At 51.0% G+C, this 21,669-nt stretch overlaps 1 long non-coding RNA gene across 1 annotated transcript in view; it reads right to left on the bottom strand.

The window, feature by feature from the left end:
- Positions 1-21,230, bottom strand: part of LOC147649874 (uncharacterized) — a 32,718-nt gene extending 11,488 nt beyond the window's left edge. Inside the window, exon 1 of the long non-coding RNA XR_015277607.1 lies at positions 21,109-21,230. This is a non-coding gene — a long non-coding RNA (uncharacterized LOC147649874). The remainder of the gene's footprint in view (positions 1-21,108) is intronic.
- Between the last annotated feature and the right edge of the window lie 439 nt (positions 21,231-21,669).

Genomic DNA, 21,669 nt, shown 5'->3' with positions numbered 1-21,669 from the left:
TATGGTGTGTGTATGTCCCAGGGTAACCCATGCCAGCAGCACAGGGATGTGACTTTTCCCTGTCCCCTAAATTAAACTTTTCACCACAGCCAGCAGTAAGGACAAACAGCATTTTTTCACATTTCAGATAAAACTCAGATTTATAGATTTTTTAAAAAATATTCATATTTTAATATTTTATTATTATATTTAAATAAATATATTTCATATTTATATCAGTATATTAGATATTAATATCGATATTATATATTAATATATTTTTATATGTTTTAATATTTTACTATATATTTTATATTTTCATATATAAAATATTAAATATATATTATTTTATATATTTCTATATTTTATATTTATATATTATATTATATATGATATTTTATATATTTTATATATTATATATCTATATATTTTATATATATTTTTATATATAGATAATTATAATTTCTATATAATTATAACATTAGATTTTCATTATAATATTACAATATATATTATATTTATATTTTTATTATATGCATAAATTTATAGATTTTTTTTCCCCCCTTCCTCTGAAGAAAATAATATTTCTTTCTAACAGGCAGAAAAAAAAGCAAGAACTCTTTCTGAGCTCTCAGGAAACTGCACTGATTTGGCAAAACCCTGCTTAAATTCAATACCCTTCCACAAGAGCTTCAAAGATTGAAGAAAAGCATTCCAAAGCCATCAGGCTAAAGAACTCTGTGGCCAGAGCAGGAAGTCCCAAGGAGCTGCTGGAGTGGCCCAGCCCAGCCCCAGCTGCTCCCCTGCCTGCAGAGCTGCCCCAGGGTGGCTTTGAGATGCTCTGGGGACAGATCTGCTGGGAAAGGAGCCTAAAAACCAGCTCAAAATAATCCCCCTGAGGTCAGCAGTGTCTTGGGGAGCAAGTGGAGTTGCAGAAGAGAGAGGTTTCCGTTTGTGAGGCCAAGCTAAATGTTGATTTTTTATTAAATTGGGTGTTTTTTTAGAGCTCTTATCTCTTTTCTTGACTGGGGATGGAAACAATCACGTTGGTGAGAACTCAGTTTCCAACTTGGCTCCCCACCACAGGCAGATAATGCATTGACAAGATTTTCTTGGTCATATAAAGGAGTTTTGCTTGTTTTCAAATTCATGCCTTTGATAGATTCTTTGAAGTGCAAAATATTTCCTTTTAATAAACGCTGCATCACATTAACATTAAACCATTTTTCTTTTCTATGAGAATCCCCTGCTAGATCTGCCCAGAAAGCAAAAAACACCCCCAAAATTAGGGGAAAAAAATAAAATTCCCCTGAGGTTAAGAAGGACTTCCCATAACTCACTGTGAGTCTCTGCCCTAATGGAGATGGATGAGCCACAGGTGGGGCCGCTCTGAGAAAATCACATTTTTCATTTTGATAGCACCTTTTAACAGGAGCTCTCAAAGTGCTTGAAAATCCTTTAGTGCTGCTTCCCCAGGTGTGGGGCATGGATGGAAATTCCCCCTGAGAGAGAGGATGGAGGAAAACCTCGGGGTTTTGTTTTCCCCTCTGCAGCAGAACCCAGCCTGATGCCACAACAGCCTCATGGGTGCAGGACAGGAGCTCACACCACCCTCTAACATCAGCATCCTGGACCAGTTTATTCCCCATGAATAAAGAAATCCAAAAAAAATACATAAAAAAAAAATTAAAATAAAAAAATCTCTACTGTTTTGCTTCATCTCTGCTCTCAGCACCGTGGAAGAGCCACCACAACAAATATTTCCCACAGGATAATTTCTTTCTGAACAGATAAATGAGCAAAATCTTGTTAAATTGAAGACCAGAGACAAGTATAAAGTGGGATTTTCCTGTCTAGGAAAAAAAAAAAAAAATAAAATGTTCCTTTTTCTTGACTAACCAAAGTGTGCAGCATCTTTTCTTGTCACCTTAATTCCCCAGTGTTGGGAAAAGCTTTGCACAGCAGGAGAGCACCCACCATGCTCCCCATCACATCTCTGGGGGGGTGAAAAAGGGATTAACACACGGCATCAAATCCCAGTTTTAGTGGAAACCTTTCTTTAATTTAATCAGCACCACGGATATTACACTGGCAACACGTTAAGCCAATGTACAGGCACGGCTCTGCTGGGGAATTGGGATGATTGAAAAGCAGGGGGGATGCAGTGGAATTGCTCAAGGAGAGGCCCAGCAGCTCTGTCTGGGTTTTGCAGCCCTGTGCCCACGCAAGGGACACGGGGATAAATTTAGGAGCATCATTTTGGGGAGAAGAGGATTCATTCTCTCAGAAGTGACACAAAGATGGGGCATAGAAGAGTCACCAAATGCCAAATCCTGTGAGCTTTGGGCTCCATCAGGGGTGGACATCATAGAATGGTTTGGATTGAAGGGATCTTAAAGCTCATCCAGTCCCACCCCATCCATGGCAGGGACACCTTCCACTATCCCAGCTTCTCCAAGCCCCATCCAGCCTGGCCTTGGGCACTGCCAGGGATGCAGGGGCAGCCACAGCTGCTCTGGGCACCTGTGCCAGGGCCTGCCCACCCTCTGAATAGGGAATTTCTTCTTAACATCTAATATAAATCTTCCCTTTTAATTTAAAACCACTCCCCATTACCCATATAAAATAATTAAAAGCCATATAAAAAATTGCTCTCCCTGTTTCTTACACGCAAATACCGAGAGATGACCAGGCTTCAAAAAGCTGCCAAACCCCAAACACAGGCTTGCTTTGGTGAACACGACTGCCTGTGCCTCAAAGCAGCTCCTGCATTCCCAACACAGCCTCAGGAAATCTTGGGAAATTAGGAGAAATAAAAGAACCTCTCGGAGCAGTATTGGCAGGTTCCTGCACCAACACCACAGCTATGACACCCTCTTCAAGGGTTAAATCAGAGATAAAGCTCCCATCCCCAGCCCAAATGATTGATGATGGCGAGGGAAGGCACAGCATCTGGGAAAAGGGAGAAAAGCAACCTGAAAATCCCTGGGAACTGGAGATGCTGCTGTGCAGAGCCCGTGCCAGGCTGGATCCTGCTGGATCACCCCAGCTGGGAGCTTGGGCTGCTCCTCAGCCCCCTCATCCTGCTCCTGGTGTCCCCAGGGAGAGCTGCCCCTCTCTCCTTGGCCTCCTGGCACCAGCAGCCTCCCCTCTCTTCCTCCCCCCACGCTGTACCTTGAGGGATTGTGCCTTTCCATTTCCACAGTAAAATGATTTAAAAAGCAGAGGGGCCAGCTCCTGCTCTCAGCTGCACAAAGGAAATTCCTGTCTGTCTCTCTGGGGCTTTGCTTTATCCGTGCATCCGTACTGGAGCTGCTCCCACCACCACCTTTTAATCGTTTTTGACTCTTACTTCCTCCAGCTCCTCCTTCAATCACCAAATTTCATGATTTCCTGAGAGCAACAGCAACAAACAATCAAAAAAAATCTATTAATGCTGAAAAGAAACCTCTTTTAGGGCTGCAGCTACAGGACTTGGTGACACAGAGCAGCAGTGGGAGAGCCAGCAGAGCTCCTGGCCCAGGGAAAAAACCCTTTTGAGTCCTGGGCACATTGGCCAAGAATTGTAACCACAGAATTCAGAGAATGCAGTGAATTCTGAGGCATTCTGTGGAAAGCAGGACTGGAGCAGGGATGATTTGTGCATCAGCCTGGATCCAGCTGGTGCTGCTCTGGAGCCTGCAGCTGTGCCAGAGCCATGCAGGATGTTAAAATGATTGGTGCTGCTTTAAGTGATCCCAGCCTGCCTTTGAGAGGTGTGGTGTAAATAGGGGGTAATTGGCTCTTTGGGGGAGTTTTTGCTCTGAATTCCTAAGAAAAACAACTGCCTCGGCATCCCACACGAGGTGAGGGTGTAAATAATCCTGAATGCACACTGGAGCATCCCAGGGACCACCAGGCACAGCCCCAGGGTTAAAGGTTTCTCTGAAAAAGGGAAAAGCTTATGAAGGGGAAAGGAACTTGTGGTTTAGGCACAGATCTAATGAAGGTGTGGTAAGGTGCAGAGTGAAGCAGGAGCCCTCCAGCCTCACAAGCACCTCTCCGTTTATTAACGCTTAGAAATGTTTTTGCTCAAAGTTTTTATGCTCCCTTTAGTAGCAAAAAATCTTAATGAAGGTCTGCAGGGTTTAACTGTGTGCCTGAGGAGGTCCTGCTGGGGCTGGGGCCTTTGTTTCACATCCCCCATGCCCCTCTGTGCCCACACAGGACCATCACGGGCTGTCACAGCTCCCAGCGGTCACCCAGGGGCTCTCTGCTCTCACAAACATCTGGAAAACCTGGGAATAGCCAAAGGCCAGCCTGGGGACCCAACAGGTCAGTGCTCCTCTGGCTCAACCCCGACTCAGAGCCAGGAGACTTAAGGGGATACCCAAAAAAGCAGCGTTTGGAAGGTGAGGTTCATTTTTTTAAACCTCCAGTGATCCCAAGCCCTTTGCCACAGCTTGGTGCCCTGAACACATCCTGGGGAAGAGGCACTTGCAGCCCGTGGAGGAGCTCTTGGAGAGCACATGGGGTGTCCCAGAGCTCCTGTCACCTGGCCAGGTGTGGGGGAAAGGAGAAGCAGCCTCTGCCTGGTGACTGCCATGGACACAACTGCAATGGGAGCAGCTCCTCCAGCAAATACCCACAGAACCCGGGCCACACCATCAAAGGAATCCACTTAAAGGCAGCATCTCATAAAACTGAGCTTCTTGACAAGAGCCAGTTTCTGTTTCTTGGCTCTTGCACTGAGCTTGTGAGGAGACTGAAGATATCACCTGCTATATTAAGCATGATATGCAGCTTAATGGCCAGAACTCACATTTCTAGCCTTCAGCTGCCTCACCCACCCATGCTCCCAGCTCTTAAATAATTTGCTCCCTTTAATGTCTTTATGTGAACAGGTTTTCAGGCATGGCAGAAATCCACCGTGAGCAAGGAAAAGGAGACAGGGTGAACAGGCACCTCTTCCCCAGGAAAAAAACCTTGTTTGCAGGTCAAGATAAACAGGCACCACACAAACAGAGAGCCAAGTGATGAATCCCTGCCTTCCCACAGCTTTGGGATCTGCCCTGCTGCAAGGACATGACTGGGGCTAGGCCCCTGACACCCCAAATCCAGGCCAGTGCTGGGGAGCACATTAACCCTCTGCAGAAGCACAGCTCTCCTGATACACCAAAAGCCAGGCAAAAAGCAAAAATAAAGGCATGAAAAGCTTTTTGATTCCCTGGGAAAAGGAAGAGTCAGCACGGCAGCCTCCCACCCTGTCCCAGGAGGGTGGGGAGCAGCCCCTGCCAGGGCTTACACCAATTAATGGGGAGTAGAAATACAAATTGTTTAAGCAGCAGCCGAGGTGCCCAGGGACGGGAGCGCCGTCCATCTCCCCCCAGCAGCTTCAGGCTGACAAGAGCTTAATTGCAGCTGGGGGGAGAGAGGAGCCCTGCATCCCCCGAGGCATCTTCCCCAGCTGCTTATTGAATAATCTGCCAGAGTCAGGCACGTTCCCAGGCCTAGGAATCACCTCTTCATTAAGAAGGAAAGCAAGAGCTTTCCCAGCTCCCCAGCAGGGCTCCCACCGAAGCCTGAGCCACGCAGAACGTTTTTCCTCTCTCAGAGCATCTCTCGGCACTTCCCCATGGTGGAAATGACCAAGAGCATCAGTGCCACGTCCCACCAAGCGTTTGGCTACGTTGGGTCATCCCCCAAGATCTCTGGAAGCGCTCAGTGCTGGCTTGGACGGGGCTTTGAGCATCCTGGTCGAGTGGGTGCCATCCCTGCCTGTGGCAGGAGGTTGGAACTCAGTCTTTAGGGTCCAGAGCCACCCAGAGAATTTGGATTCCATGATCCCAGCCCTGCTCCCGTTACCACAGGCATCCCCCCATTGCAGCTGCCACCCCCTGCTCAGACAAGGAGGTGAAAGCGAGAGAATTAAGCCGTGCAAGATGCATTAGTGATTTAACAGGGGGAAGGAAAGGACTGCAGATAAACCTTAATGATATAAATGTAACCTATAATTAACAGTTAACATGCAGGGAAGATAGCCCTCAGATGGAGCCGCTGCTACCAAGGAGAAACGTGGTCATTTATATTCCATGTGGGTCCAGGAGCAGGCGAGGAAGCTCCCACACACACTGCCAGCACTTGCATGTGTAAATAACGGCTCCTTCAAATGAGGGAAAGAATTTACAGCAAACAACATTCTGTGTGCTTGCTCAAGTATCTTATGTTTAAATAATAGGAGCTAAGTGATGCATTTCTGCTCAGGCACTAATCACTTCCAGGGGCCCGCAGCTCCGTTAGGGAAATTGCCTTCTTCAATCATTTAGGACCATCTATGGCTTCTCTGGACCCAGAGCTGTTCATTATTTGCCTCAGTGCTTTTATTCATGCACGGATTTTTGGGGAGAAAAATCAGAACTGGGGATTTAAGAGCCCATGTGTGGGTTGCAGCCAGCCTGACAGCTCTGAGCATTCCCTGCCACGAGGCTGGGAGGAGGAGATCCAGAGGAGACCCCATTCCCACCTCGTGTCACCCACCCCGAGCTGGGGCAGCACCACAGGGACTGTCAGGGTGGGCAGTGAGGGCTGCCCAGAGCAGAAATAAAGAGCAGAGCAGTTTCCAGCAAGCATCTCTCTCCCCTGCAAGCACACTCAGAGCTTCCCTTGCCAACCTAAACGTTATTTTAACTCCAAAACCGAGCCCATCATCCACAGCACGGCTGGAGACCTGCAGGTTTTTATAACCAAAGCTGGAAAAGGCCAAAGCTTTGTTTTAATGCATCACAGCTTTGGCCCAAGCAGGTAGGAGAGGGAAATCCTTCCCCCAGGACCCTGTGGATCACAGGAGGTGGCAGATCCTGGAGCTACACCAGCCAGGGGTGGAGAGGATGTGTAACCCATGCTGTTAAGGCTGTTGTGCTTTTCCAAGTGCTAAAATTTCAAGCAGGCATTAAATATCTTATTGAGACTATCAGCACATACAATTTGTGGTCATTAAATGCATTTCCTTTATGTTTCCCTGAGGCTAGAACAAACCTTATTTTCAGCTCATTCGCAAGAAAACTCTCTGAAGACTATAATTTACCTGCTACCAACACCATAAATCTTTAAAATTAGTTACTTAACTGTTTGCTAATGACCATGGATGCATTCACTAATACAGCTACTTTTCAATTAGCTCACAAGAAGAAATTCAAGCAGGGAGGAACGCTTGGATTTTTTTTTAAATGTAGGTTAATGCTATCCCAAGATAACTGAGCACTCCAAACCCAGCAGTTTGGGGACAGTAACCCCATCCATAACTGGATTCAGGCTCATTTCAGCATCCAGGGCTGGCAGCACACCCAGATACACCAGAGCAGCAAACAAGCCAATGGATGAAGGAAAAAAGCAGGATATCCCCACCATGGGCAGGCAGGTGGGAATGCAAACATCAGCTCAGGCCAGCAGCAGGAGGACACGGAGAGAGGCAATGGCACCAACAGAGATCCCCTGAGCTGTGCTCTCCCTGCATCCCTGCAGCATCCCCTCCCCTTCCCCCACTGCCTCCAGAGCTGGCTGCACATTGCTACGCTCCCCTCCTGCACAGGGCAACGGTTCTGCCTGAATTCCCACATTTATTCTTAATTACCTCATGAAGAAGTCAGATATATTGACTGCCACCTGTTCAATACATAATTCATGCGCCAGGAGAAGCAATTTCCAAAAGTTCACCTTGCTGGATCCTTCCAGGGGAAGGGAAGGCAGGTTGTTTTTTTTTGCTGGGTGTCAGCAATCACATGCTGTTAGCAGAGATGGATCCCTGCACGTGCTACAGGGGCAGTGGATTTCCAATCACTGCTGCAAAACACGGGGGCTACAAATATTAGCACTCGGAGGCATTTTGCAAGGCAGACATTTTAATTTAAATCAATGAGTTATTGATTCATTTTTCATGCGGGAAGGAGAGCTCAGTGTGTATTTCTGCCACTCCATCTGTACTTCTGATGACCTCAGGCATACAGTATAAACCTGATGTAAAATATTTCCTTTCCTAATAGGGAAGCTTTTATGGCCTTGGACCTGAGTGAGCAGAAAGTCATCTGGGAAAGGATGCCTGACTAGGAAACCATGGCAAGGAAGGTAATTAATGTTTAGCACATACTCTCAAATTAGCCTATCCCCGAATAGGAAGGAAATGAATCACGAGCTGAACTTTTATATAGCCTCAGGGTCTTCCCAGACACTTACAAAATTTCCTGGTGTACAGGAGCTGATAAAGGGCTCAGATCCCCACACCTACAGGCTTGGGAAGGAGCAGAATGAAGCCAGGGGAGGGAGACCCATCTGCTTTTTGGAAGCTGCCCCATGCCCAGGGTTTGCTATAAGAATAGGGATTTTTTAGGGGAATATCTTCATTAGGAAGCTCAGGGACCACAAGGAAAGCTGGCTTTGGAGCTGTGACACTGGAGAGCACAATCCCTCTGCAATTAAAAATATTCCTGAGGTGTTATTGATCCTGGACTCTTCCTGCAGGGAACCAACCCCACACCCCCCAGGAGCACTGCCATGTTCAGCTGCACAGGGCAGGATGGGGAGCTGGCATCTTTCCCTGGCAATGCAGACAGGGAGAGAACTGTGGATACAACACGACCTGCCTGCAGCAGGAACACTGCCCAGCTTCTGCAGGTAAAAACATCCCTTTCCCAGCCATTCCTCTCTTTCCTGAGGTGATGCCCCAGCAGTGGCTCTTTTGTCTGCCATAAGTTCAAGCTCTCCAGCCCTAAAGCCATCACCCAACTGTAGTGTCACGGGGGGTGAGGATGGCCAGCCAAGGAACAATTAACCACAGTCACCAAAGACCTTGTCTGACTGACATCTCTCTCAGAAATCTGCAAATGCAATGAAAAGAACAGAAGGGCAGGCTCGCTGTGGAATGAGCTCTGAAGGGAAGTGGTTTTCCACAGATTTCCATGAGATACCAGCAGGTCTTCACCCGGGCTGCGTAATTGCATTCTTTGAAGTCTGGCTCATAAACCAGCAACAACAAAAATCACTTTCATGTCTCTAATAAAGCAGAACTATAAAACCATGAGGCAGCTTCCAAGGAAAGCTGACCTGTGCGAGTCAGGACACGGGCTGGGATGGGGACTGCCTGGCTGGGGCTGAGGGGATGAGAGAGCAGCAGCCAAAACAAGCCCGAGTGGAGGGGCTGTGCTGGGGCCACACGAGCCCTGCCCCGAGGGATGTGCCACACAAATCTCTGCAGTGCCCCTTCTGAGGAACACTGTGGTTTAGCCCCAGAAGCGGCCCCCACATCCCACCTTCGGCTGTGGGGTGGGAGAAGCTGTGTGTGAATCAGCAGCCTCCTCCTGCCTGGTACCACACCCACAGCTGGGTCCTGGGGGACTCCAGCAGGAGCTGGGGACTCAGATCAGCCCCTTCTGCTGCACCAGAGGGGTCTGAGCCAGGACAGCAGCCCAAGAGCCTTCTGCCTTCTCTCTGTGCCAGCCTTTGGGGACAGATTTGCTTTCCCCAAGTGCCCAGCACCTCCTCAGCAGCCTCTGCAAGAACCAGCTGCCACCACTGTGACGAGCAAAGCAGAAAATTCTCTGTTCCTGGGGGCTCAGCATCCCAGAGCCAGCCCCCTCGCACCACCCAGGAGTGCCCAGGCACCACAGTGCCCCTTGTTCACCCCCAAATCCTTTCTCCACAGGGAGGAATAAAGTCTGGGGAAACATTTTCCCCAGCTGCCTGATGAGAGATGCCAACGGTGCAGTCCTGAAAGAATCCCTAATGCAAAATCTTCTGCAAGAGCACACGGGCACAGGGAGCTGCTGGGCTCAGGCAGCCTCAGCCAGGTGTTGATCAAGGCTTTTTGGGGATGGAGATGTCGCATCAAGGGCAGTTTTTCTCCCCAGCACTACGGCAGAGCAGCAAACAGACACCAAGAGGTTTCTGCAGGTGAAAGGAAGAGCTACCAAACATGATCTGGGTAATCATTTCTGGGATGTTTGCAGAAGAAACCCTTCTGGTAATATTAAATGATAAATTATATGCCAATAAGTGCCTCGGCAGCGATCAGAAGGCATTTCAGAGACGAGCAGGAGATGGGGCCAGTCCTGACAGTGACAAATTGGAAGTGCCGGCAGACACACCGCCCTTCCCAAGGAGACGGTGAGGAAATGCCATGTGTCAGCATTTACAAATGAAACCTGCTGCAGACACCGCCAGGCCACACAGCAAACCCCGCCGAGTCACTCGGCTTCACAGGCGGCTCTCTCCCAAATCAGGCTGACTGTGGGCTGGTTTGCAGAGGGAAACTCAAACGCCACATTTGTCATGCACCAGTGTCCCCAGCTGGCAGCAGGGCTCTGCTTTTAGCCCTCTGCTCTCCTCTCCACAGAGCTTCCCAAGGGATGTGCTCTGGGAAACGCATCCTGACCGAGACCCGGAGGATTCCATGCTAAGGGACATTAAAAGGTTTAGTGCTAAAAGAGGCATTTCAAGCCCAGAACGCTGCTCACACGGAAAGATGGTGAAGCACCATTTATCCCATCCATCCAGGTCCCATCCCTGACAAAAAAATAGGAGCACATCTCACTGCAGGCTCACTGTGGGAAACCTCAGGATTGTGGTCAGGCAAGGAGGAGCAAGAAGAGGATCCGAGCTGTGCTGCTGTCAGGGACAAAGGCTGCTCCAAAGACACCTGCACTTGCCAGCAGAGCAGAAGGACCTTGGCAGAGCCCGCAGAGCTCTCCAGAAGCAGAGCTACCTCGCCAGAACACGGATTCCGGAGCAAACAATGGCTCTTTGTACGGCTAAAGCACACCAGATGGCTGCTGGAGTGAGGATCCAAGTTTAAGGATGCACAAAGCCGCTGGAGAGGAGGAGCAGGGATGAGGAGCAGAGCAAGCCCAGGCTCAGCCAGAGCTCCAGGAGCCACAAGGAGCGAGGGCTGCGGAGATAACGGGGTGAAACATCCCCACCTTGTCCTGCAGGGAAGCTCCCACACCTACAAACACATTCCAAGCCCCAGAAGTGGTCTGCAAAGAGACCCAGGCCAGAATCAGGCCTGATTCACCAGGCTCCACAGGGGAGCACCCCTCTTGTGTCCCACAAAAGCAGGGTGCAGGTGTAGGAGGAGAAAACAGGAGAAGCAGCAGCAAAGGCTGGTGCCTGGAGGAAAACCCTGTCCCAGAGAAGTGCCCTGGGTGTGCTACCCCCTGCAATGTGTACAGCAAGGGGGAACCGTGCCAAAGCCAGCTGCCCAAAGGGAGGAGAGCACCAAGCTGTGAGTCAGAGGAAGAGATTTTGCCTATAGATGGTAGAAGCGCAGCAGAGAGCTGCGAAGGGGCAGATGGGGAGTGGAAAAGGCCACAACCAGCAGATGAGGCGATGGAAGGAGCCACATCTGAAACCAGAGCTGTAATGCAGGACGAGCCTGGGAGCTGGGCTGGAGATCTCTGCATTATGCAAGGCAGTAAAAGTACACCAGCCCAGCCAAACCCTGCATTCTGCAGCGCTGCTGTCATCGTCCCAGCAGGCTCCATAAACCACGGAGCGGCAGAGGGAAGGCACGGGCGGGTGGTGTGAGTAGTGGAAAACCAACAAGAAGTTATAACCAACCAAATTCACGAATCAAACGAGCCCAAAGAGAGTGGTTCCTACCAGGGAAAAACTAAAATTTGTGCCCACAGCTGTTAAAAGCCAGGGAGATCAGCCCTCAGGTTGCCAGGGCATCGCTGGAAGGGATGGAGCATCCTCTGAGCACAAGTTTGTGCTGGAAAATGTGAAAGTGCAGCATCAGCTCTGGAGAGGGGTGGGTTGAACCCTCTGGGGACACCTGGCACCGAAAGGGAGGGAAAACACACAGGAGGAGAGAACCAGCCTCTCCAAGCACAGTGACAGAACAGAAACACGCTGTTTTCAACCTAAAAACAGGGGCAGAGCTCTGGGTCAGGGCACAGGAGCGTCCCCAGCAGTGGGGTCTGGAGCACAGCCAGCCCCTGGCACCCAGCTGAGCTCACCCAAAGCAGCATCCCAGGAGCTCCAGGCTTCCCTCAGCTGCCAAAACCCACACACGAGTTCACACCCTCTGCTGCTCCCATCCTCCAAGGACAGCAGCACCCCTGCTCCTTTCTGATAAGCCCCAAGCTGTTGTAAGCCACAAAATGCTGCTTTTCCTGGGAATCTGCACCATTTATCCCATCCATGCTCCCTGCCCACAGCACGGAGCTGGAGCACCGAGGGTCCCACACTGCTGGAATTGTCATGGGGCAACACAATAAATCTCCTGCAAACCCCTGATTTCCGCCTGTGCCTCACTTTCCACCCCCCAAATCATGCTGTGGCTTTTGCCAAGCTGGACTGTTAGGACAGAGGGGAAAAAAACCCTTCTGGGGATTTATTTCTTGACCCAAAGCGATCCCCTTTGGAGGAGGCCTTCCATGCCAAGTCCTAACTAAAAAAAAAAAATAAAATAAAACCACATTCATTAGTCAGCTCACTTGGCTGCATCTGTAATAAGAATGTAATAAACTTTCCATATGTCTCTGATAAACTAGACAGCTTAAGTTATGAGCAGAAAAAGGCATCAATTTTTAAAATGTCAAAATTTGCCATGAGACTTGGGCCAAGCACTTGTTCCTAACGAGATGGTGGAAAGAGTCAGATCCAAGTTTAGAGACAAAGGAGCTGGGGGAGGCCACGCCAGCTCAGCGCTCCTGGCTCCTTTTACAGCCCTTGTTTTCCACAGCAATGCCCGTGGTGAGCTCCTTCCCCTGCTGCTGTCCCAAAGCAGGGGGTGTCCCCATCTCAGCAGGGATGGGGGGCACTGCTGACCCTGCCAGCCCTCAGCAGCTCGGGGATGCAGGGTGCCCCCAGCACAGACACCCCTCTGCTGGGCAGGGGGATTGATAAAGAGATTTTGCATGCCCAGAGTGGGACTGTACACTTTGCCCTCCAGCCCCAGGGATTTGGTGCATTTCCAGTGACACAATGACCCTGCAGGGTCACTACCCTGAGCTCAGCTCTGATGGAACCCAGCAGCCTGTACCAAACTCCTCTGGAAAAGGGTCTCGAGGAGCTCTCATACTCCTGGGTTTGACCCAAACTTGCTCTGCTGGTCAGAGTCACACACAGCCACGCTGGCAGTCTGTCCCCTGCCACATTCCTGATGCTGAGCCCTGTGCAGGAGCTGTCTGAGGGATGGGGACAAACCTTCAGTTTGTCCCCTGAGGTCAAACCCCAGTTTGACCCACCATGGACAGCAGCACAAGGGGCACAGTGGGGTTTATCCATCACTCAGGGTCCAGAGCCCCACTCAAGCTCTGGGATGGCAGCAGCAGGATGACAGCAGGCTGGGGCTGATCCATAAATATTTTGCAACCTGTCCTCCTTGCAGGTGGGCACGGAGCTGGCCCTCACCCGGGGGTGAGGCTGAGCAAACCTCAGAGAGTGATGGTCTTTCAGCACTTTAATTACAAAGCAGTAGGCGAGAACAGCCCGCCTGATGTTCAGCAGGAAATTGAACTGCACCAACACAGCAGACATATTCCTGCACGGCTCCCCTAGCAACTCTGGGAAACTTTCCAAATTCCTGCACCATTAACATTTAAGGAATCGTCTCTGAACTCTGGTAGTTAAACAGCGAGGAGAAACAAGAGTCTGTAAATGGATTTGTTCGGTGTAGGTCAGTTACTGAAGGGGCTGTTTAAATCAGGGCTTGCTGCTTCACACTGACAGCAAAGGGCTGCTCAAAGCACTTCATCACTTCAGGTTTTCCACCTATTCCTTTACTCTTTGCCCACTCTCAGGCCATGGCAGTGTCTCCTGGCCGTGCCCTCCCTCTGCACAGAGCCAAGGTGAGGGGACACAGAGCCTCAGCTGGGAGCAGCTGCTGCTCCTGCCCACCCTGAGCCCACAGAGAACCCACCAGGGCGAGCTGCTGGTCACATCCCAAATTCCTGGGGGGGCAGTGCCGAAGGGAAGGGGCTGCAGGGCCTGCTGGGGTGGCAGGAGCAGCCCTCATTGCCAGCACAGACCCCAAATCACTGCCCAGCCCTGCCCAGGCTCCCCCTCACGCTGCAGCAGGAGACACCTGGATGCTGTGGGCAGGAAAATAACGCCGTGATTGATTTCCCCACGCACTGCAGCAGCTTGACATCTTCATTGGTGCCTGCAGCAGGCACAGCCCTTGGCACAGGAGCAGCTCTGCACACACAGACCCTGACAGGCTCCTTCCATGGCCAGCACAAGGTGCTGAGGCTGCCCTGAGCATCCCTCACTTGGCACGAGTCAGTTCCTGCCTCAGTCACCATCTGGCCATGCTGCAGGAGCTCCTTATGCTCCTTGTCCCCCTGGGCAGCCACAGGGCAAGGCTTTCCCCTGCTGCTCTTCTCCAGTGCCCACCTCACATCTGAGTTTAGCCTGTGCCCCCCTCTCTGAGGGTAAGGAGGTGATAGAAATTGTTCCTCTGCAAACATCTGGAGCTCCCTGGCCTCAGAGTTTAACACCAGCCCAGAAGATGCAGTTTCTTCCCTCTTTTCGTTAACCTGCCCAATGCTACACGAGTGTAATTATAGTTATAAGCTCCTGATTCAGTGCCCTCAGTCCCAGACAGAGAACTGGTTCTGCCTCCACCACCCTCTTGCAAATGCACAGATTTGGGATTCTCAATTGAAGATTTTAATTAAATTTTTGTTTTTTTTCTAAGGCTGGGTCTGTCCTGGTGCAAGCTGCTGGGCAGCACAACCCAGCCACGCTCCAAACCATTCCACCTCTTAAAAGAGAGAGTTTTCCGTGGCCCCTGCCCCTCCTACAGGCAGCAAATGAGAGAAAACAGTAAAAACCAGACAGAAATGTGCCCCTGAGCTGCCAGCAGGATGCACTGGCCCTGCCCAGCTCAGCTGAGGTGGTCAGACACATCTGGGAGTCATTGCAAGGGAGCAGCTCCCACGCTCTGCGGGGACACCGGGACCACCCAGAGCTTCAAAAGGCAGAATCTGCACCCAAAAATCCACCTGCATCCCAGTCCTTGTCCTGAGCCAAGCTGCTGAGAGCCTCTCAGTACAGAATGCTGCACTGGAGCATTCACAGCACCAATGAATTGAGCAAATTTCTTGTCTGGACACAGCCTGCTGCCACAGGGCTCAGATCCCTTCAGAGTACTGCAAGGAGCCCACGATTTCAAAGTACATAATTTTTAAGTTTACAGTAAGTTTAAGAGTGTATAATGAGTCAAAATCACCTCCAATTAGCTCTTCTGGGACCACCCCGTGTACAAAAGAGTTTTGCTCCAGCCTAATGGCTCTGCCTCTCCTGCCAAGGGCACAGAGTTGTGGAGAGTGTTGGCAGAGGGGACTGTCCCCTCCCAGACCTGGCTGTGCTCCTGCCAACAGGAGACACCAGCACTGCCTCACAAAAACAGATTTGGCATTTGGAGACAGCACAAAGCCCTCGTGTTCCTCTGCAGCCCAAATGTTTGCTGGATGTGTAATTCTCTCCGCTGACAAATCCAGGAGGAGAAAAAATACAAAAAAAAAAAAAATTAAAAAAAAAATCCTGAAAGAGTTTATGCACACCCTCCCGGGACTTTGCTTCAAGTCTAATTGCCACTTACACATATCCAGTTTCAAGTGCTGACCTCACAGTTTCTCCCAGTGCAAACAGAGGGTGGGAGAGCAGCAGGAATTGCAGCGGGTGCTCTGCAGACAGCAGAGGCTTCCCCAGCCCTTTGTGGGTGCCAGGGATGGGGCTGAGGCTGCCCCAGCCCCAGCTGAAGGATCTGGGTCCACAGACACTCCCCATGTGTCTGAGGAGGTTGTGTTTATACTCAGCAGTATTTCAATGAGTGCACAAAGCCCAGCCCCATGTTCAAAAGGGGATCCCCAAACCCTCTCAAGCCGTGTGAAACTGGCTCTGAGATGAGCCCTGCCTGGCAAATGAACAAGCAGCAAGCCCCAAAACACAGCCTGGCCAGGCAGAGCCAGCCCACACACAGCCCTGCTCACCTTTGGAAGGGAAAATGCCACTCCCTGATGCTGAGTGAGCCAGCCCAGCACTCCTGGATTCACTGGCATCTATTCCAACAAGCCCAAACGCCCCTGGTCGCTGCAGCTGGCAGGAGAGCACATGGCTCAGCAGCCCTGGCTCCCAGGCACGATGATGCACTGGCATCAATCACCAGGCACAGGAGAAATAAAAGCACTGGAATATTGTTGTTCCAGGATTAATGCCTCTTGCTGTGAAAACAAACGTCCCAGACTTGCCTCAACATTCATTTGTGATAAATTATTTGGCTTCACCTTGACGCTCCTGTAGCAGCGGGAGACCATTATCCTGAGACAATGTTTTATTCTATTGACATTATCTCTTAATTATAATGTGAGGGATATCAAAGGGAGCAGGAGCCCACCAATTCCTCAGACAGTTTCTGCAGTTTCTCCTGTCAGGATATCTGGGAGAGGTTTATCACAGCAGTTCAATGATCTGCTGGAGTCCAGCCTGCAGAGGGGACCCTGACCCACCTCTGTTACAGACAGGGAAGCTGTGCCCCTTCACACAACCCCAAAATACACATTTTTATCCAGAAGCAAGACACTGCAGGTCTAGTTTCTTTTTTTTTAAAAATTTCCAGAAGCAGAGAGCTTTTCAGAAAGACAGAAAGGTCGCTTGCATATTTTAAACTGAGATTTTTAGCAAGATTCAAAAGGGATTTGGCATTTACTATACGTCACTTAACATTCAGATGCAATTTTTGGAAGGGATCACAAACCTTATGCTTCAGGCATCCTGCCAGTTGCTAACTACTGGCAGGAGGCTGACGAGGTGAGTTATGTGCTCACCTGTGCTATTTTGGGGTTATTTTTCCCCCACGAGCAGGCACAGCCCAGACACCCAAAGCTCAGCCCGTGCTCCAGGGGCTGGGCTGTCAGCGACTCTGATTGGCATTAATTGTTCAAAAGACTTTGTTTTGCAAAACCCTCGCTGAATAAACGAGAAGGTGGGGAACCAAAGCACTGCCTTACATCCCTGAACCGCAGCGAGCATCCCCTGCTCCTGCCTGAGAGCCCTGCAGAGCACACACACAAAAAATTACAACTAACCCAGCAAACAGCATTTTTAATACTTAAACCGAGCTAAACTGATTAACTCTCAAGAAAAAGCAGCAGGGTGTTTTGCAGCAGGATGAGGTTTCTCTCCAGCAGGCAGGCGAGCTGGAAAAATCACCTGGGCCACGTTCAGTGGAACAGAATGGGAGTGGAGGATGAGGCTGATGGTGACATCTTCATCCACAGCCATCCTCGAGTGCCCCAGCCTCGGGCAGAGCCATCAGCGGTGCCAAAAGGGGCAGGGAGGGGCAGAGGGCAGGTGAGGACAGCCGCAGGTAACCCGGGCTCCACCGGGGACAGAGCCTGCCCCAGCCCCGCAGCAGCTGCAAACCAGAGAGGGAAGCTCTCCACAGGGAGCATGTGTTGATTTGTTTCACGATTTCCATTAATTACCAGGTAAATGAGATCCCTGCACACTCCTTGGGCACCTCGCCTCATCTGTTTGGGCTTTGACAGCTGCTGGAGCAGCGAGGATGTTTTCATCACAGCGCATCCTCTCCTCGCTCTGACCTCCAGAATCATCCCATCTGCTTTATTTCAGCATCCTCCCCTGGAATTTGTTCTCAGCAGCTAAAAATCCATCCCAGTGCTGGCAGGGTGGCTCTGAGGCTTCAATTAGCAGGGGAAAAGGACCTTGGAGCCCAGAGGCTGGCTGCAGTTTTTGGGAAAATGACACCCAGATTGCTGAATTTGGGGCCTGGCACAGGCTGAGCTACTGTACACAAGGAACCAAGCAGATCAATCGCTGGTGCCTTCAGCTTTCCCCGTGAAACCTTTCCTGGAAAGCCAATTAACAGCACCTAGTGCCTGCTTGGCTGCTCTTAATTTGTAATTAAAGTCAAGCCACAGCTGAGCAATAGCAACCTTTGAGGGGAGGCAATGGGGAAGCAAATAATCTTTGATTTATTACAAGGGAGAGCCATAGCCTGGCTGCAAGAGGGACTTGTGAAATCACACAGGTTCGATGGTTTAAAGCCCTATTGACCAGCAGGGGCTGGGGGGAGGCAGAGATCCTTCTCTGTCCCAGGAAATCCCAGGGATGGAAAGCAAACTGAGCAGGGAGTGCAGAAGATGCCACAGGGCAGCCCCAGCTGATGGGTGGCTCAGGGAGGTTCTGGGGGACACAAGCAGGGCTGAGCTGGGAGCACCCAGGAGACACCAAACCCATCCCCAGACTCCCCTAGCGAGCTGCCCCTCGAGGTGAGCATCCTGCTCCAGTCCCACATGGAAACACCTGGGGGGACCAGGCACACTCCCACCCTGTGGTGGTCCCAAACCAGCAAGCTGCAGCTCTGATTTAACCAGGATGATTTTTCTGGGGCAGGGGGAGGTTTTGGATCCCATGAAGGGGTGGACCACACTCTCACCCCGCTCATTTACAGCCTGTGACATGCCCCAGTGATTTACAGGCACCAAGAGGGCCTGCAGCCCACTGGGCTTTCAAGGATTACTTAACACAGGATGAAGTAGATCAAATGCAAATGGGTGGATGGTATGTGAACCACTCCAGCCAGGCAGGGCTGCTAAGCCCTCTGGTTTCTTTCACAAGGCTTTGAAATGGGGAAATGTAGCTTCAGATAATTTATTTGCTAGGGGCACTGAGGAGGGCAGGGAAGTATTTATGAGCTGAAGAAAATCCACGAGGTATGTCTCCAGGGCTGCACCAGCCAGGACACCGAGTGCTGCAGGTGGGGAGGGGGAATCTGATCCCTGCCCCCAGCTCTGGCTGCCAGGGAGAGGGGTCACCTCCTCCAGAGCCCCCAAACTATTCCCTATTCCCATCAGGGCATGCAAATGAACCTCATAAACAGAGCATCTTCTGGAGAGGGGGGAAGCACCACCATGAGCTGTCTGGCAGCTCTGCAGGCAGGCAGGGACTGCCCCTTGGTCTCTGGGGGCAGAGAAGCTGTTTGGTCACCCACAGGGCACCCCTCAGGATGCTCAGCACATCTGGACCTGGGGCAGCCCTGCCAGGAGGGAGGAGACTGAGTTGGCAGCACCAGAAATCGCTGTTCTCTAAAGCAGTGCTCAAAAAAACCCCTAATCCCCATTTATTTGTGTCACTGGAGATGGTTTTACTGCTCCTCAAGGCATCCAGAGCTCTGGAAACACAGTGCTCCCAAGGGAGACAGGGAGAGGGGCTCAGTGTCAGAGCTGGGGACACTTAATGCAGATAAGAACCTGGAAAACACCAACTTCCAGCCCCGGATGTTCCCATGGATCTGCTCTGCTCCAGTTACTACAAAAATGGCCCCAAGCCAGGGACTTACTTGGAAAAGCAGAGGAAGTCTGCAGCAAGGGGGAGAGGGTAATTCCTTGAAATGCTGTCTTTGGGGATGGATCTGCAGTTGCTGGAAATTCCTTCCCTGGAAGCTCAGCTGCAAAGCTCAGCTCTGGGCACCAGGAGAAGCCTCCTGTGTGTGGCACTGGCTGCTGAGGGGCAGCTTCCTACAGGAACCAGCATCAAATCTGAAGCCAGCTCATATCTGGGAAAATGAGGAGCTTACAAAAGGAGGAAAATAATAAACTTTAAAAAAAAAAAAAATTCCTCTAAAATAGCATGGTGTGCCTCAGTCCTAACACCCAGGAACCACAGGCTGAGGGATCCCTTGTTCCTCAAGGGACTGATAGCACCATTTGGTATCAATTTTCCATCTGACTGCTCCTTTTTAGGAATTGTTTCTCTTGCTCCAGAAAACTCCTGTTCCTAGGAAGCCACCAAACACAGGGAGCACAGATCTGAGGGGGCTGCACATCACCCCTCTGAGCCCCACAGGCCTGGATTTCAGGGGGAAATCCCTGCTGCAACGTGGATGCACACAGCACGGGGAAGGGAAACAGGGACTCCACGTGGGGCTGTGCTCTGGTTTAACCCAACAGAGCCGAGGTTTGGCACATCACAGCCGTGAGAAGGTGGCACAAGGGTGACTGAGACCCTGTGCCCACAGCAGCAGCAAGGATGGAGCACCCCAAAGCGATGCTCTGCACGATGGGCTGGGCCTGTGGCTCTCACTGCCAGGACACAGACACACCTCAGTAAAAGCAACAGCTCACAGCAAGAAGAACAGAGGGTTTTGTTTCCCATTTTGAAGGGCAGGAGAACTTCTGGCAGCCCTGGGTGGAGGAGCTTGTGCACAGACAGGCCTATTCCCAGAAATGGCCCAGCCCTCACTCTGGTGACTGGCAAGGCAATAAAATCAAGCTCCTGTGTCCTCAGGAGCAGAAGGTGGAAGGACATTTAGTCTCACTCCTCCAGTGAGGCATTAAGCACCACAAAGTTTAGCACCGACATCCAACACAGCCCCGAGGCTTCCCTGCAGAGCCTGCACTCGCTCTCTGCACACTCACACACCCGGCGTGGGACTGCACACATTTCCACACCCAGGGCAGGGCTCACACTGGGGCCATGCTGGGGCCACCCAGCCCTGTCCTGAGCTGCCAGGGAGGGACAGGGGCAGAGCTCTGCAGCCTGGGTGAGAGCCAGGGCTGTGCAGAGCTGGCCAAGCTCCGAGGGCAGGGCCAGGGCTGCTGGGCACTGCAGCACCCTGAGAAAGGGATTAAACCAGCACAGAGCCTGGGGAGCAGGGCCCAGGCTGAACCCCGAGGTGCACACAGGAGGGTGATGGGTTTAAGTTGTGTGTACCCACCCCAAGTCCTGCCCAAGCCAGGATTAAACCCAACCAGCAGAGAGCACAGACAAACCCTGCAGTGCCCAGGCACAGCCCAGGCTCTCCTCCAAAACCACATCAGCTGCTTGTCTTCCCTCCAGCTATTTTCTTCCAGACAAGAAATATTTCATTGTGGCCAAATACAAGAGAAACCCGGTACCACAAGTCACTCTACCTCCTCCAGGCACCTCTTGCCTGGATTTTGGGTCCTGCAGTCCCACAAAGCTTCCAGGAAGAAAAACACTTGCCCATCAAACACCACCGTACCACCCCTGTAACTACAGCAGTTTCACATTGCTCTGTTTGGTTCTTAGGAGTTTTTTTAAGCAACAGGAGCCAGAGCTCTGCCCCAAGAGACACATCTGCCCAAAAACCACCCCAGCACCAACCTTGGTCATTGCTGGAGGAGCCTTGCATGCAGGGGAACCAGAGCCACCACTGAGGAACGGAGCTAGATGGGATGAGGAGAAGCAAACACACACCAGAGCAGAGCCTTGCTGGAACAAAAAGCAGAGCCTTCTCTGCCCAGGAGGGTTTTAACCCAGCACAGCTAACGATGAACACCTGGGAGCAATGAGGCACAGGTGAAGGGGATAACACAGAGATTGCTCCTGGTGTAGGAGGGTCTGAACCGCCTCCTCACCCCTGCAGCCCCACAGGATGGCCAGCCTGGGGGTGTTTTAGGAAAGGGGGGTAGAGATGGATACAGGGAATGGAAAAAGCCCCTGTGCTGTATTTATAAAAACATCCTGCCCCGGTGTGGATGGACAGGGCTGTGTTATCTCTTTTCTCTCTGTTCCAGAGGAGACAGTGGAGTCTCTGTCACATCGAGGGGACACCAAGCCCTGCCAGTGCCCCCCTGGTGATGAAGCACCTCGTGGATGGAGATGACTGGTGCATTTCCCATGGCTGTGCCGGGTGAAAGGCGGCTCCCACAGTACATCGAGGTT

This window comes from Cyanistes caeruleus, chromosome 18 (assembly GCF_971803275.1).
Source record: "Cyanistes caeruleus chromosome 18, bCyaCae1.hap1.1, whole genome shotgun sequence".
In the NCBI taxonomy this organism is placed as follows: Eukaryota; Metazoa; Chordata; class Aves; order Passeriformes; family Paridae; genus Cyanistes; species Cyanistes caeruleus.
Note: the sequence above shows the minus strand (reverse complement) of the source record. Positions and strands in the feature narration are given on the sequence as shown.